Here is an 11,601-nt window from a genome sequence, read left to right as displayed (position 1 = left end):
CAAGATTGTCAAGATTCTCAGAAAGATTCTCAGATCTCTTTTAGAAAGATTTCATGCCAAGATCACTGCCATAGAAGAATCAAAGGATCTTGACTCTATTCCTTTGACAAAATTGATTGGGAATTTGCAAACCTATGAACTAGGTTTAGTAAGGATAGCAAAAGTAAGAACATGACTTTGAAGGTTAGGAATGATAATAATGATGAATCGTCTAAAGATGAGGACACCTAGTTCAAATCAATATCAATTTAGCATATAAACATATAGTCTGGAACCTTAATAAAACCATAATATCAATTATGCAATGACAACCCAAACCCATGTTTCAAATTCCTTGGTAGCAAGTAAATTATAAACACTATGACTGATTGAGAACTATTCTCATTATTAGTACTATCATGATAACTCTTATCAAACGCTAATAATATGCCGAATTTCCTTTAGGCTCTAAGTAATAATGACATAGCTCTGTAGGGAGGTTAACATTAAACTTAGTCTAGTGTACACCATTGCCTGAAATCTATGTGAGTCATTAAGTAACTCCACAATAGTGTGGTTGTTCTTAATGTAAAAACACATATCATCCATCATTAAGAAGTCAAATCTATAGTACCATCAATTAAACACCCCCCGTTGGAAGCAAGGAATATACACCAAGGCGAGGTGCTTAATCACACTACTATAAACCGACAATGGAATGAAAGGATACGTATGCATGAAATATACATGAATATGTGACGTGCAAAATTTAAATTGCATCATGGGTGAAACCCAATCGAAACCTACCAACACACATGCAACAATTATCAAACACACATCTATAATGCATGAAACATTGTTAGAATGCAATGAGAATGCTATGCATGAGCATATAGCAACAATTTCACAAAACCCAAACCAAAAATTTCAAGAAAAACTTAAAAACCCCAAGAATTTTGAAAAACCCCAAAACCTAGTTCTAAAATGCATGAATGCATGAAAAGAGAAGATTAGAACACTTACCAAGTGTTTGAAGCTTGATCTAGGCCGAAGAACACAAGGGTAAAAGGTTTTGAGTGAGTGAGAAGTGTTTGGCGCGAGAGAAAAGATTTTCTGTTGAGAGAGAGAAGTGAGAAATGAAATCTAATTCGCACTCAGACTATATAAAGAAATCGTAGCTCGATGGATCGAGATATCTTTCGAGATTTGTCAAGGACTAAATCTTGATAGAAATGAATCTGTTGAGGTGTTGTCGAGGATCAGTTGACGGAAAAAACACCTCGATGGATCGAGAAGCTGTAGAGAATCTATCGGCTAGACAGATAGTTGCTCGATGGATAGAAGAAGCTATCGAGAATCTATTGAGAAGAAACTTAGAAATCTCGTTGGATCGAGATTGTGTTAAGATTTTTCGAGACAATAAGAAGGAGGGGCTCGATAGAAGGGAATCTATCGAGAAGCTGTTGAGCTTGAAGAAAAGGTGTTTTTCGAAGAAGGGAAAAACACAAAGAGATGAATGCAACAAGCAAGCTACACAAACATAGATCTAATCAATGTGTTAAGCTCTCAAAACATCTCTTAAGATATATGCAAAGCATTCAAGATCCAAAACACACACACACACACAACAAGTATAACCAATTTTATATTTCAAAATAAGTTAGGACAGTTTAGTGAGCATATATTAACACATGTGTTCCATGTGATGGCCAAATTATATTGTACCTACACATGTATCAAAAGTAGTAAAGAATTTGTGTGTTGTGTGTGAAAACATAGCGAGAGTGCATAAGTGTCTCATATTATAACAATTTGAGATATGAGAAAATCAAATACACTCAAACATAATCAGATTTGCTTGATGGGGACTATCACCTTCAAGGTACATCCTATAACTCCCACATCTCCTAGTAAAGAATTTTTGCTTTTGATTTTCTTTGCATATTTTTCTTTTTGAGCATAGCATGCATGGGCATATAAGGGAGAGAAAAGAAATACCCAATTATGTAAGCTTAAACATCACAATTTTGTTATGTTGAAGCACACAGATGTTATACATGATTGGCAGGCTTTAGTGGTGAAAGGGTTATTCATGCATTTCTCTTACGATTTTCTAGTCCTTCCTGTCAAAAAGAGTGATACGAGTGTTAAGTATAGGAGATTACTTAATTGTACTCATCACAAACACAAACCAAAAAACTCACTTGCTTAGTTGTGCATTGAGATGCTCATCTAAGCTACAAGAGATACAAAGTTTAGAAAACTTTGTTTCAATGGCCATCCAAGTTACATAAGTAACAATATACACAAAACACACACTGTTTTTTATTTTATTTTTTTAGATTTTTGAATTTTTTTTTTATTTTTTATTTTATGAAAAGCACAAAAAAAAAAAAAAAAACTGAAAAACAACCAAACAAAAACATAAAGAAACACACAAAGTATAAAACTAGGTGCAAATGCATGAGAAAGGAGGAGAAAGAGGAGAGATCACTTCATGAAGATTACACCAATGGTTTGGCACAGGAATTCAAACTGTTTGTTATCAAGAGGTTTAGTGAAACAAATTGGCCTTCTGATCATTAGTACGGATGAACTCAAGAATGAGTGTGCCAACTTCGATAAGCTCCCGAATGAAGTGGTGTCGTATCTCCATATGTTTTGTTCGAATATGTTGAACTGAATTTTTAGAGATGTTAATGGCATTGGTATTGTCACAATAAATGGTAAGATGTTCTTGACGAATACCATAATCAAAGAGGAGTTTTTGCATCCATAGAAGTTGGGTGCAACAACTACTGACAGCAATGTATTCAGCCCCAGCAGTGGATAATGAGATGGAATTCTGCTTCTTACTCATCCAGGAGACAAGATTATTACCCACATAAAAGCAACCCTTCGAAGTACTTTTTCTATCATCAGCATTCCTAGCCTAGTCTGCATCAGAATACCCAACTAAGACATTATTGGTGTCCTTGCTATACCACACTCTGAAATCGGTAGTGGATTTGATATATTTTACGATTCTTTTTAAGGCAATCATATGAGACTTTTTAGGGTTTGCTTGATACTAGCACACACTCCTATATTATAACTAATGTCAGGTCTACTAGCAGTAAGTTTAAGGAGGCTGCCTATCATGCTTCTATATAAAGAAGAATCAACACTTTTGCCTAACAAGTCAATAGTGAGTTTAGCATTAGGGCTCATTAGGATTCTAAAAGGACTAGTAGAATCCAAACCAAACTTTTTCACAAGATTTTTGGCATATTTAGATTGAGATATGAATATACCTGACTCTTGCTGATAAATCTACAATCCAATGAAGTAATTTAACTCTCCAATCATGCTCATCTTGAACTCGGCCTACATAAGCTTTGAAAAATCACGAGCAAGTTCATCCTTTGTAGACTCGAAGATGATATCATTAGCATAGACTTGAGCAACTATCAACTTGCCCTTCTCCCTTTTTATAAAAAGAGTTTGATCAGCTTGTCCTTCTGTAAAACCATGTGAGACCAGGTATTGTGTAAGCTGGTCATTCCAAGCTTTGGGTGCTTGCTTTAGTCTATAGAAAGCCTTCTTGAGGTACAATACATGATTTGGAAAGTGTGGATCAAAGAATCTTTTTGGCTAAGCAACATAGATATCTTCTTCAAGAAACCCGTTCAAGAATGTAGTCTTCACATCCATTTGGTAAAGGTTGAACTTCAAGTGACAAGCCAGGGCTAGGAGAACTCTAATGGATTCCATGCGAGCTACAAGAGCAAATGTTTCATCAAAATCTACTCCTTTGTGCCAATGAAGTGCTCTCCTTCCAGTCTAGGTACTAGGGTCTATACATCATTCCTTTGCAATTTGAGCAGTTCAAAATGCATGGCCTCAACCTAGCTTTCATCCTAGAGAGCATCCTTAACCTTGGTGGGTTCAACCTGTCACAAATAGCAAGAATAAGACACAAAGTTAGCAACACATTTATCAATTGTATGCTTTCTTAGTGTAAGTTCGTTCATATTTCCCACAATAACTTCAGGAGGGTGGTTCAGCTTGATCCTTGAGGAAGGTCATTTTTCTTCATGAGATTCAAACTTAGGTGATGTAGGAATATCTATTGATACTTCTACAACACTTGGAGTACTTGGAGAAACGGGCTTTTGATCAACTTCTTCTTGAACAACCTTAGGCTCTGAAGGAAGAATTTCCTTAGGTATTTTCTCACTACTTTTCTTAGAATTAGAATCTGAAGCTTCATCAATAAAAACATTCACCATTTCCATCACCTTCTTGGTTCTTTTGTTGTACACTTGATAAGCTTTGCTTGTGGAGGAGTATCCCAAAAATGTTCCTTCATAGTTTCGGGAGTCAAACTTTCCCACATTCACTTTGTTCTTAAGGATAAAACAAGTACTTCCAAATATTTTGAAATACTTCACATTCGGCTTTCTTCCCTTCCACAATTCATAGGGAGTCTTCTTTGTTCCAGGTTTGAAATATACCTAGTTAACCATATGACATGTGGTGTTGACTGCTTCTCCCCATAAATTTTTGGCCACATCTTTATTGTGTACCGTGGCTCTAGCCACCTCTTGAATGACTTTGTTCTTTCTTTTTACTACATCGTTTTGCTGAGGAGTAATAGGAGTAGAGAATTCTTGAGATATACCAGATCTAGTGCAAAAGGATTCCATGTATGAGCTCTCGAATTCTTTACCATGATCACTTCGAATATGATCAATCTTCATGTTCTTCTCATTTTGCAGTCTTGTACACAAAACTTCATTATGCTTAAGAGCATCTGACTTGGATCTTAGAAGAATGACCAAAGTGTACCAAGTGAAATCATCTACTACAACCATGATGTATCTCTTTCCTCTAAGAGATTCATTTCTAGTTGGACCTATGAGATCCAAATGTAGTAGCTCCAAAGGTCTAGATGTAGTTGATGTCTAAGTGCTTGGATGTTTTGCTTTCATCTGTTTCCCAAGTTGACATGGTCTACACATAACATTGCTAACCCTATTGAGGTTTGGTATTCCCAGCATTGATTCATGCTTAGATACAATTGACAGATGTTTGTAACTAGCATGTCCCATTCTTTGGTGCCATGGCAAACAAATACTATTGCACACAATATCAGTATCAGGTACCAATCCATATCAGTGATCTAGAGTGCGGACTCCGCTTATGAGTTTCTTTCCAGACTCATTCAAAACGAAACAGTTCCTTTTTGAGAACAACACCATGAAATCTTGATCACATATTTGACTATGCTCAACAAGTTCACTCTTAGACCTCCTACATGCAACACATTTGTAATGTGTGGCAGTCCAGGTAGAGAGATGGTTCCTTTCCCTTTTATTTGTGATTTGCTCCCATCCCCAAAAGTGACATTTCCACCTTTCTTAGACTCGAAAACCTCATAGAGAGAACAGTCTCCAATCATGTGTCTCGAGCATTCACTATCAAGGTACCATAAACATGTGTCCATTACCTTAAATGCAGACTTCATCATAAAGCACACTTCATGCTTACTTGACAAATTAGTAGGAATGGTTTTCTCTCTTTTTTGCCATTAATGAATAAAACTATTAAGTTTCACCCTTCTCAGATGAACTGCTTTGCACATCTTCATTTTGAGACAGTTTATTTTCTTCCTTGTCACACTAAGACCTTTTTCAACAATCATCAAGATAGCTTTCAAATAACTTTTAGACTTACATTTTCTAAAACACTCAATCAAATAGAGATTAGAAAAGCAAGATGTATTTGAAATAAAAGATCTTTTCATGCCGCTTGTAGCCATGACAACAAGGGTCAATGGATCACACAACAAAGATTAAAACTAATCAGAGTGTGCCTGCTCTGATACCACTTGATAGGACAAAAATGCATTGACCCCTTTGGAAAATTAATTAATTAATTACCCAAGTGAATTAATTAAGACAATTTAACATGCAATAGTATGGTTGCACAAACAAATCACCAACTAAGTTAAATGCAGCGGAAAATAAATTTGACACAGGTCATTTGTTTATGAATGGGGAAAATCACCGAAACAAAACCTTACCAAGTGAATTTAAGGTCATCACTCCCAATAACCCACTATTTTCAATCATAAGCAGTTACAAGTAAAAGGACCCCTTTGGCAAATTAATTAATTAATTACCCAAGTGAATTAATTAAGTCAATTTAACATGCAATAGCATGGTTGCATAAACAAATCACCAACTAAGTTAAATGTAGTGGAAAATAAATTTGACACAGGTGATTTGTTTATGAATGGGGGAAACCACCGAGGCAAAACTCCACTAGGTGAATTTAGGGTCAACACTTCTAAGAACCCACTATTTTCAATCACAAGCAATTACAAGTAAAAGGAATCCCAGTACCTAATATCAACCTATAGTTGAACCCTTACTCCAATACCCAATTGGACTTGTATTGTAGCGGCAATCTCTCCGTTTAATGCACGAATTGCAGTACATGACTAACCAATGATGCATGGATCTCAGTGCGTGACTAACACATCAACTTGAGAAAGGTTGTTGGTTGCAAAGTTCTTTAGTTCATCAATAATGAAGATCAGGAAGCTCCTTGGTCACAAAACCTTTGGTGTAAAGACGCAATAGCTTCTACAGAGAATAAGATGAACTAGGGCCATTGGCCACAATATGCATGTATTCTGTTCTGCAACAACTTGCATTCCTTGCGTCACCCATGACGGCTCTTAAAATAATCCTTATATATGTCTAGGATTGTGAGAAAAGAAACCCTACACAAATACTCAAGGATATGCGTGTAATTAGATTGGGAAATCTTGATTTCATATTTCTTGACGGATATAGCTTCTGTCAAGCTTCTGTCGAGCTTTAACATTAAACCTCGATAGAAAGGATTCTGTCAAGACATCTGTCGAGTTTTAATGAACAACACTACTTCACTTGTTTCTTGGTTAGACTTGCATGGCTTCAATACTAAACTTGAACACTTGTTTCTTTATGTACTTGATGTAGAACAGACAGCACATGCCTTCCTCGAGCAGCAAGGGCGCAGGAAGTCACAACGCAAGATCACAGGGGGGTACCAGTAGGGGCCATCGGGGTAACAGTGTCGGAATTGCATGAAATTTGGCAGGTTGAAGGGAAACGACGTTCTGATCCAGATTCATGACAAATGCCATGAACGTCGCCAAAATTTAGGCGAATTCCTTCATTAAGGCCCCGATAACAGTGTTTTTGCTATTTATAGTAAAATTTGTTTTTCCTTAATAACTTTTAGTTTAAAAGTCAGAATAAGGTCCCGTCTGTTTTGGGACGACCCTTAAGGTCAGTAGTTTATGATTCTGCAGTTAACTCAATTTTGCCATTTTTGGTAAAATTCGGTAATTTTGTCCCCTAATCGCTTAATTAGCGCGAATTAGGGTTTTAAAAGTTTTTTTCTTAGTATTTATATGTTTTGTAGCCGTCAGAGGCAAAATAGACTATTATCAATAAACACAGACTTTTGTCAAATTTTCTTCTGGTGGATTCCAGTTTTATCTCCTTGTGGATTCAGGGAAACCCCTCGTGGATTCGAGGTTTACTACCAGAAACTAACAGTTTAGTTTCTGTTCCATCAAGAGAGCATCGTGTGTGTTTCTCTTCAGGCTTCCGCGACATCAGTACTAAATCCATCCTAGATCTACCCAATTACAAGTAAAGTGCACTTTGTCAAAGGATTAGCTAATTACATAAATATGTCCCAAACATAACTAAGTCTTCTAGTGGAAAATCCATAGTACCATGACCATCCCATCAATCAAACCTTAAATTCTGAGCAACAACAACATTCACTTAAGCTATCTATTTCAGAACTAAGACCATACAGTCACTTCAAAACACTATAACAAATATGCTCAACATATTTAAACCAACAATTCTAATCGGTACAAGTAATCTCTTGACTATGACTAGTTAGATTTTGATATTTGTGACTCAAAAAACGTAGGCTTTTTGACTCTAGTGGTTCATATGCTAGATAAATGTAATGCCATAACCACGAGTAAGCATAGCAAGGTAGTGCAGGAGCAGAGCCAGAAATTTTTGTTTGGGGGCCAAGTTATGGTGCACGCACACACACACACATATATATACATGGTTTTTTTTTTTTTTTTTTAATTATATATACGCACTTTTTTATTTGATAAGTTATATATATACACGCTCCCAACAAATTTTTTTTTTTTTATAGTGTTTTCAATCAAAATTATGTTTGATAGTGATCTTTCGTAAAATAAGATTCATTTTTATCTTTTTCATAGTGAAATTCTTAAGAAGTTTCAATTTCAATACAAATTATCAAATCTTATACTAAAGTAAATAAAAAAAATCTATCAATTAAACTAATGAAATTTTCAAAAACATGAATGATCCAAAACTTTGAGGAATAAGTTATGCTCCAAACATATTTGAAGCTATTTTACTCTAACGTATTATGTGGCAACTAAAGAGATATTTCATGTATAGTTTCAATGACAAGATTTTTTTAATGAGTCAATAACTTGTTAATTGCCACATAACAGATTGAAAAAGTTAGATTCAAACATGTTTGGTGCCAAAATTTATCAAATATTTAACAGATATAAGAGCACATTTTATAATAAAAATAGAAGTGCGAAAAATAAAGCTATATTGCTATAACTATTAGACCAATTATTTTTTTAAGAGCATCATTGGACTAATTGCAATATTTGGAGGGGCTAACTCTTTTTTTTTTAGACTAAAATTTTAAAACATTGAAATAATTATATATATATATATATTGGGGGGGGGGGGGGTGGGGACGGCCCCCCACCCTATTACATACCTCCGCCCTTGAGTAGTGGGCTTCTTTGACCGATACAAGGTCAGCCAGGCTTCACTACCATTTGATATATTGATTTTATGAAGTTGAGCGCGTTAGAGGTCTAATGAAGCGTGAGTGCGGGTGTGTAAGTGTGGGAGAATGGGTTTATTTGTTGTTAGAGAATAATAGTAACAATAGTAATGACACTTACTGGCTTCTATCTGTGGGTGTTGTGATGTATATATGTTAATTGATATTTCTGCTTTAAAGGGATCTAGCAGTGGGTTATAGAATGAGTCAATGAGATTTTTCAAATAGGTAGAATCTAGCTTAGGACCTCTAAATCAATATTAGATTTATGAGAGCAAGAGCTTTTAATGATTACTAATTTTTGTGATATGATCTACGCAAAGTAATATAACTGCATTTTTTTTATATGATCTATGATGTTGTTATAATGTTATGTCATGGTTGTTGGTATTTGGTGGTGTAATTCTGCTGAACTATTTTGGTTCAATGTTTTATTGTTATTGGTAGATGTGCTTGTTGTTTAGGGACAACCAGTTGAAAATGAAGAGATTGATACACCTCTTTTTAATCATTTTATTGTTGATATTGAGAAGATCAAACACCTTCACAAGGTATGTATATGTATATTGAATTTATTTTTCCTCCCTTTTAGTTCTGTTTTGGCAAGACTGTGTGGTAGAATCAATGATTTTGAGATATATAAGATGAGTTGTAGATTCTATGATGAATGCAGTATGTTGTCAATAGGCAGGAGACATGAACTCAATACATTCTATATATGTTGGCTGGTATAACTCCATACATGCAATAAAACTATTAGAAGATTGGTGGGACCAGCTTTGGGTGACTAGTAGCAAGGAAGCTTTTCTATCAACATATTGAAGATAGCTTTTTAAGATGCTCTACTACAATGCTGACCCGTTCGAGTAGGAAGAATTGTATTGAGATTTCTAATGTTGCTAATTTTCGTTTTTAGTTGATTTCTTAATATTGTGTCAGATAAACTTCGAATGTTTCATATTTTTACATGACATTATTTTAATATATATATATATATATATATAATTAGTTAAATTCAAATCATATTCTATATTCAAACAGTCTATTAGAATTTTCATATTTTCTTTATATGGTAGAATATATAGATCAATAGACAAATACAATCATAATAAATGTATACTACTAGAATATATAATTTCATATACAAATGCAATTACAGTGAATGCTCATTAGTTATCTTAATTATCAAAATTTCTTTTAGAAAAAAAAAAATTATGTCAAAATTTTCAATATATTACATGGGTTACCGACTAGTATATAATAATTGACAAAGATCTCTTGAATAATTACAGTAATAACAATATGTAAAGTTGTGATTTGCAACTACGTGTTTTGTTGGCTTTTATTCCTTGCCAAATTTGATTGTAATTTTATTTAATCTTTTGTACTCTGTATTTATTGTGGGATTTAATTATAAGGGTTGTGTGATAGAGAGAAAGAGTGTGAAGACTCAAGCAATTGAAGACTGAGGAGTTCTCGCGATAGCTTGCGACTAAGCATCCCGCGAAGTGAGCCATGTGCCCTGCACATGACTGGAAAGCGAAGAGTCAGGACAGATGGCGACAATTGTGTTTCGTGAGTAGCTCGCGGGTAAGGCCTTCCCGCGAGACACTCGCAAGACACTCTGTTTTGCCAGACTGTTAATTCTGATACACATTTTCTGTGCCTACACTATTTATACCCACATTAACCACAAATCTTGAAGAGTGTTTCAGAGAGAAAACCCTAGCCACAAACCTTGAGAGTTAGAGATTGTTGTACCCACATTTCTCTACACAATTGCTTGTGAATTTTTCTCAACTCCTACATCTTTATTTCCATACCATTGAGAGGTTGATAGCCCAAACACTTACCACACCATTTCAGAGTGTTTAGTGAGGTTTTGGTGCTGCTGGGAAGCATTGGAAGAAGCCAAGGATGGCAAAAGCAACATGGAGCTTATTGCGGGATCCAGAGAGTTAGACAAGATACGGTGTTGAGAAGCCTTGTTGGAGTAGGAGCATGGAGGGCTTAGGTACATTGGGTAGATTAGGCTTCGAGGGTCTCTTGCTCACCCATGTATCCCAACTGATTGTCTAATGGATCGATTACCGCTTGGAGGGCAGCAAAGAGGTTTTTCACCAAGTTCTTCGATTTCCTCTTCGATAACACATCGGCATGTTATCTTGTGTTTGCATCTTTCTTCCCTACTCTTTTACATTCCATTTTACTACTGTGTTGCTATGAGTATGGATTAGTGTAGCTTGTTTATTTATCTGCTCGCATTTACAGTATTCTGCACTTAGTATTAAGTTAATGTAAAATCTATCAAGTCATAACTTTAATTTGGTGGTCTAAACAGCTCTTGTGTTTTCAACACATTTTCGAGCTTCCACAATAAATAAAGATAATAACTAAAAAGGTGTGTTTAGCCTCCCCTATATAGTATTTTCATTAGTTGCTATTGTAAACCATAGATGAGCATGTTGCCTAAACTAAATTTGGAAAATTTTGATAGTTGATGATTTTATTGGACTTTTTCCCCCTTACTAATGGAAAGTATTCACTTTGTTTACAAGATAAAATGAACAAATTTCAAGTGACTAACAGCTTTCCATTTAAAGCTAAGAAGTTAGGATGCTATATGAAAGTAAAATAATCTTATCTTATATAATAACAAACGATAACTAGTTAGTGGAGGAGGAAGCTCAAAAGCTAATAATAGTACGG

This window comes from Quercus suber, unplaced genomic scaffold (assembly GCF_002906115.3).
Source record: "Quercus suber isolate HL8 unplaced genomic scaffold, Cork oak 2.0 scaffold_804, whole genome shotgun sequence".
NCBI classification, from domain to species: domain Eukaryota; kingdom Viridiplantae; phylum Streptophyta; class Magnoliopsida; order Fagales; family Fagaceae; genus Quercus; species Quercus suber.
Note: the sequence above shows the minus strand (reverse complement) of the source record.